We start from the raw sequence: 7,060 nt of genomic DNA, 5'->3' as shown, positions 1-7,060 counted from the left end.
TTGAGTCAAAGAGTGATGATGTCAAGCTAATAAGAGATCTAACTCTAAACTAGAAATGAACAAAGTGTATTGAGATAGATAATCTTGAATGCACAGTTTGATGTGAAGTGATGAAATTGAACATTAAGACAAGGTTGATTAGATAATACCAGAACTAATGTGATCCAATGAGAACTAATGTGTCCAAAGAGAGAATATATTAGATCAAGTATCTTTCCAAAGTGAAGCTAATTTTTTTGAAGAATATCAACTTGATGTGAGGCAATAAAGATGAGATATCCCTAGCGATTACTAGAATAGAATAATAAATTTGAAACATTTAAACACTGATAATAGATTACTCTTTCCTCCTTGAGATTGAAATGTAAATGATATAAAGGAAATGGAGAGAAGATCCATGATGAAAGAATCGATTTTTGCCACCAAGAAATGAGAATGTTCTCTAGTTTGACTAAGTTTGACCAAAAAGGAATCACTTTGAGAATTAGATCAAAGAATAAGAAGAAATATGATGAAAACTATGAAGATGAGATGATGAAATGACGAAAGAATTATGAGACTAAGTTTACCTCAAAAGATGTAAAAGTTTTTCTTCAAAAAGGTAGTCAACTATGTAGAAAACAATGAAATACTAAATCACAATTTTTACAGACAACATGAATCTAGATTTTGGATCCAACATGTCAAAATTAGGTTAGGGTACATTTTGTGGAAATTCAAGATAGTCAAAAACTAGGTCAAAATACTTATAATCCCACATGGGTGAGGAGAGGAAAGAAATAGAGAAGAGGGAGTAGAAGGAGGAGAGGGCCACAATCAAAGTATACCATGTTAGAATGGGGTTTTTGTTGTACCAAAAGACTAATATGTCAATGCTCGATACAACCACTCAACTTATAGTACATAGGAGGAAGTTAAGCCCTTGTCACAAATTCTAAGGGGAGCATTGAAAAAAATTCCACCAATCTCCCCCTCAACATTACCTGAGGGTTTGAGGATTCAAACTTGTGACCAAGCTCTAATACCACTTGTTAGAATGGGATTGCAGTTGCACCAAAAGACTGATCTATCAATGCCTAATACAACCTAGTGTAGGAGCACCTAAGTAGGCTAGCAATAGGCCTAGGGCTTCTTAGATGTTTTGGCTTGTAGTGATGCTATCCACATCACTATATCAATAAGAGGACTAACTTGGTCCTGGGATGTGGATAGAGCTCAAAATAATAATGTTGCTCCTAGTTGCTCAAAAATTGCTCATTTGGCTTAAAAGAGCTTTTTTGAGTTTTGAAGGATAAATAGGGAAATTACACTTTTTTAAAGGACCTTATTAGGTTTTTGGTATCCATTATCAAATGGATTAAGTTTGAGAAGCAGACGTTAAAAATTGCAAAATTTGCCAAATCTTGCAAAAGTTGTCATTGACAACTTTTTGACAATTTCTTGCAAAAAAAGAAACTTATCAGTTAGAACTCTTTAATTACCTAAATGAGTTTGGAATGCTCTTTGGAGTCCTTTATAAGGCCAATCTCAACCTTTTCAAGGGGTTGGAGAAACCATATTTGGTTTTGTATGGACTATGCAAACAACATTCCTAATAACAATTTGTGTTTTTTGAATTCTTTTCATGTGTACATATTAGTTTTAATATCTTTTGTGTTCAAAGATTTAGTAGAACTTTTTTTAAATTCTTCACATAGTTTTTTTGTTGTTTTTTAGATTTTGGAGTTCTTAGGATAATTATTTTGTTGTTCACCAATTTGCTGGTCTGAACAGAGTTGTTTGAACAAATGGGATTCTAGGGCCTTTTCCCACCATACGCACTATATAGTTTCTTGGGATTTGGAACTAGACTCCATGTACTCCATGTAGAGTAATGGAGGTCCCATGGAAAGCACATCTATGGTTTTTAAGGTGATGCCCTAGGCAAGCCATTCCAACTTGGTTAGGGATCACAGAGCGGAAAAGGAGATATGGAGAGGATTGAAAGTACTAATACATCAATCCAAGCTTATGGAGAGTAAGAAGGTATTGCAAGAAAATCCCAAACCTGAGGAGGAGTTTTGGTAAAAACCCTATGGTGTGAAAATTAGACTTTTCCATCAGACAACATTGAAAATTGTGCTGGTACTGTACAAACGAGTTGGAAACCCAAGACCTTCAAAATATTCAAGATCACTGAAAAGGGTATTGGGAATGGTATTTTTTTGGGTACTTGTTAAGGGATTTTTCTAGATATTCAATTTTTTGTGCATTTGGAGGGCTAATCCTTGTAGCCTTTTTCCAAGCACTTGAAGGAAATTGCACTTGTGGATTGCAATTTGATTAGGGTTGTGATATAATTTTGGCCTTGGAATCTTGGAAAGAGACCTAAGATATGCCTAGGTGTCCATTTGATCATGTGGGAGATCTAATAATGTTTGGGGCTATGTATTTGGTGATGGGAGTTGATAAGTAAGCTTGTACTACCTAGTTGATGTGCACTAGTTGAATTAGTAGGATCTATTGGATAGAATACTCAAAGGCATAGGGTGTGTAGAAGCCCTATTTGGTCAAGAAAATGACCTAAGAAGACCTAGATATCTTAGGGTTTAAGAGAAAGATTGGTTGTCACATCACAACCACTCAACTTATAGTACACAAGAGGTGGTTAAGCCCTTGTCACAAATCTTGAGGGGAGTGCTAAAAAAATTTGTAACATATTGAGCTAGGTGGGGTCCATTGCCAATAAAAGAAAGGTCGATGATCTAGAGAGAGAACATTCATTGCACATAAAAAGTGGTCTGAAAAGATAAATAAGTGTGATGGTATGATGACTAGCCCCAAGAAGAAAGATGAAAAGATGATGAGTGAAAGATCAAAGAATGAAAAAGATCAAAGGATGACAAAGCACAGTTGTCGACAAAAGATATGATGATTAGATATGTCTGATAATGATGAAGAAGATTCTCTCCTTATTCAATGCACAATGCAAAGCCTAAAAATGTAAGCTAGGATGAGAATGCAAAGTGCAGTTTTCAAGGGTATTCTATTAGATCCTTTTTTTTATCACTAATCCTTATTAAGGGACATCATGAGATGATATGATTGTCACTAGTGTGAGCACAACTATGAAGACATCAATATAATCAATATCGAATAAGATGTAGTAACTTAACATAAACATCAAAGACATAGAGGTCAAGTTGACTTGTTGTTAGATTTCTAGTTAAGGTCAATAGGTCAAGTGGTTTGCTCTTGTGGCACACCCTATATTGGTGAAATAGGCTGCTCCTTTCACATTCATATCAAAAAGCATGTGGCAGACATCAAGCACAATAGGGTTTACAAATTTGCACTAGTTGAACATTCTTTTTCTACCAAAAATCACATATGTTTGGAGAACATGCAAATCGTTTCCAATGAGGACAACCATTTCAAAAGGAAGCTTAAAGAAGCTATCAAAATTAATAACCACCCCATCAACCTCAATCATGAAAATGGATGGCTTCTCAACCCCTTGTGGCATCCTATGTTGATCTCTAGGGACAAACACCCTTGATGTGATGGTTAATCTCTTTCTCTCCCCTTTCCTTCCTACTTGATTGCTCCCTCTCACCTTGGTTCTTGTCCTCTCTCCCCTTCTCCTCTCCTTAGGTGCCCCACCCCCTTCCCCTAGGGTGGCAACATCATTTCTATCATTGTGTTTCTTCCTCTCTTCTCCTTGTTCTTTCTTGTCTTGTTTGTGTTTGTCTCATCATGGGTGGTGTGGTTCCCCCTTTCTCTTTTTCTTTTTTCTTGTCTTTATTTAGGTTCTTGTTGTTGTTTTTGTACTCCTCCAACTTTTGGGTCCTCTTAGTTGGGTATATTGTGCCCTCCTCCTCACTTTTTTGCCTTTTTCATTACACTTTCATCCTAGATACTTCTAATGGATTTCTTCCTTACCTTTTTTTTTAATCCTTTTTTTTTTTTATTAGATAAACAGGTTTTATAGGGATCCTAAAACCCAATAGTTAAAACATATAAGGTTGATAATAAGCGTAAAAGCCCAGCCAAAAAAGTATAAGTTTAGAGGCTAATAATAAGCATAAAGCCCAGCCAAAAAATAAAGTTTTGAGAAAGGACTAGGGAAAAAAAAAAATTATTACCATGGCCTAAAGCTAGAACAAAAGCCAAAAGACATAGAAAAGCAAAAGAACAGGAAAGAGTTATTCCTCGTTCTTTCACTCCAGCTCTTGCATAACCTGAGCAGCCTCGAAGGCCAGTTGATTCTCCTCCACTTCAACTTGTTGCACCCTTTGGTCCCCCTGGTCCTGATCAGGAATGGTGTTATCCTTTGTAGAGTCGTCCTCCATTCTGGCTTCTTCCCTATCTTTTCCTTCCTCATCATCCTGCATTTCTATGTCATTGATCTAGCCTATAAGAGAGATGATGTTGTTGTTAATGGAGCTTAACAAAGAGAACATCTAATTCACAAAGTTGTGATTGTAGTTCTCTAGGTTGTGTATCCTTCTTTCTGCCAAACTGAGCCTATCAACCGAATCCATCCTCCTGTTAGCATCTATCCCATTCCTTGTTGCCTCAATATGTCTCACCTATTCTTTGACCTCCTCCGGCTCATGGAAAATCCATTTGATTGATCTAAAATTTTCAATCATACTATTATGAGCATTATTCAAGAGCTTCATCCCTATCTCCCTAGCTTTGTCCAAAATAGCCACTATCACTAGGTCAATGAGTTCTTCTAGCTGCGGTTCATCTTGATTTTTCATGAGGATTTGGGGATTCATGGCTTCCCTGAAGATGCCCATCTACAAAGTCCTGACATTAAAGTTTTTCCAAGCTTTACTCCTATCATTGACCTGCACTTCCCCTTTCACATTCCTTGCATTCTCCTCTTTTTGCTCCTCAGGTCAGGCTTGGAGGTGGACAGGAGATAGGGGCAGCACTGACACCTCCTCAAACTAAGAGCGCACTTCCTCCAAATTCTTCCTCTTACATTTCTTCCTTCCACTTTCATCCTTAATTTCCTCCTATGTCTCCTTAACCACCTCCTCAAACTTTGGCTCCTCATCATCGTTGTCTCCCTCCTCATCCTTCTCAAGAGGCTTCTACCCATGATCCCTAGGGCTTTTTCTGCTAGGGGTTATGGGGGAGGGTGATTTATTAGCTTGGTGGTTCACTAATTTCCCTAAAGAAGAGATCCATCCTTCCTCAGAGCTGAGGCTTTATATATCTTTCAAATCAGAGGAGTAACTAGAACTACCAGACTCCACATTCTCTACCTAAGGGGGAGCAATACTTATAGTCTGAGCCTTGAAGTGCTCGTGGATAAGTAGCAGTAGCCCCTCGTGCAGAGCCAAATTTGCGGTGGGCTTCTTTTTGAAGTTGTCCACCGCCTTGCTCATAGAGGTTAACAAATAATATGGAAAGGAAATATTAACATCATGCCAGAAATGATTCAATATAACAAAGTGGTGCGTATGAGCTCTATCAAACCTAGGGTCCAATGTGATGTACTCGATAACAGCTCTCAGAACATACCTTCACTGCTTCTTCATGGAGTCAGGGACATAGTAGGTGTCAATCTTTCTCAGCACCTTCAGTTCCTTCTCACTCTCCACAAAGTCCCTAACCGCATTGGCTGAGAGCTTCTTATCCCTAAAGAATTTAAAACCCTCGATAGGGATTTCAGTGATAGTCGCAATCAATTTTTCTGTTATCCAAAAGTAGACCCTATTCACCTTCACCCTACCATCCTTCCAAGACCCCACCATACTTTTGGTCACCTCCTGATCAAATCCATGCAACTTCATGATATAATTGGCAACCCCACCCTCTTCTAGATTTTCCCACACTTTCTCCCTACTCCATTTCTCAAAATCTCCCACTGGCTCCTTTCTACACCTTTTGCCTACCATTTCTACACACTACACACCCTCTTTAGTCATGTGCTCCTCGCTTTGTGACTAAAAGGGACCTTTGAGAGTAAGAAATAAATAGAGAAAAATAGCCCTGATATTGCTCTAGAAGCAAGTGCAAAAAGAAACCCACAAAGCATGTCGATTAATCAATAATGAATCATTGCAATTATGATTTCCCATGCTTCCATTTTGAAAAGTACCCTTATTTCTTAAAACCTTCATAATCATAATTAAAGCTTGATTTTATCTATACTTGGATCTTGTCCAAGTTGACCAAACTTTTAACGTCCACCAGCAAACAAATTTTAGGATGCCAAGTCATTTTTTGGTCTGTGCCGACCCCAATGTTTGCAAACTTGTCAGCAACTAGGTTTGCTTTCTGGAAGATATGAGTGACATGGATTCTATTAAATTTGGCGAGGGTCTCATGTGTCTCATCAATTAGATTTTCAATCATCCATAATGGATGTGAGTTTCCTATGATGCACTTTATAATGTTATTCGAGTCCCCTTCGAGCCATAAATTGGTAACACCAATTTCAAAAGCCAATTTTACAACATTGCACGCAACGTTCACTTCCACAAAATGATTAGTTTGGAATCCCAATGGGAGAGAAAAAGTTGCAATACTATCTCCATTTTCATTCCTTATCACACCTCCACTACTCGAGGAGCCAGGGTTGCCCTTGGAGGCTTCGTCGAAGTTGGCTTTGTGCCAGCCTTCAGGGGGGAGAAGCCACTTGGCTTCCTATCTTTTCCTCGATTTGTCTTTTACCTTCTCTTTTTTCTTGCCTCCTGTCTCAAATTCTCCCCCCTTCCTCATAGAAAAGTTTTCCTTTATGTTACTAAAAATCTTCCTCCCAACAACTAAAGCTGGTTCCTCCCTATCTTTTAAAATCCAATTGTTTCTCTCCTTCCATATGCTCCAAAAAAAATGGGGCAGCATCCAGGAGCTAATTTCCTGCAAGACAGTCCCATTGAACAAGCCATGCCATTGACAAAAAAAGTCCAGAAGGTTAGAAGGAATGCACCAGATGTGGCCTAAGTCCTAGGTAAGGATGCCCCAAACTATCCTAGAGAAAGAATAGTGGATGAACATATGGTTGCCTGTCTCTAACTCTTCTTTATACAAAACACATCTGCTAGGCAAGATATGACCT

The sequence above is a fragment of the Cupressus sempervirens genome, chromosome 5 (assembly GCF_028749045.1).
Source record: "Cupressus sempervirens isolate cs-2001-9-10 chromosome 5, ASM2874904v1, whole genome shotgun sequence".
NCBI lineage: Eukaryota > Viridiplantae > Streptophyta > Pinopsida > Cupressales > Cupressaceae > Cupressus > Cupressus sempervirens.
This window is presented reverse-complemented; position numbering follows the sequence as displayed.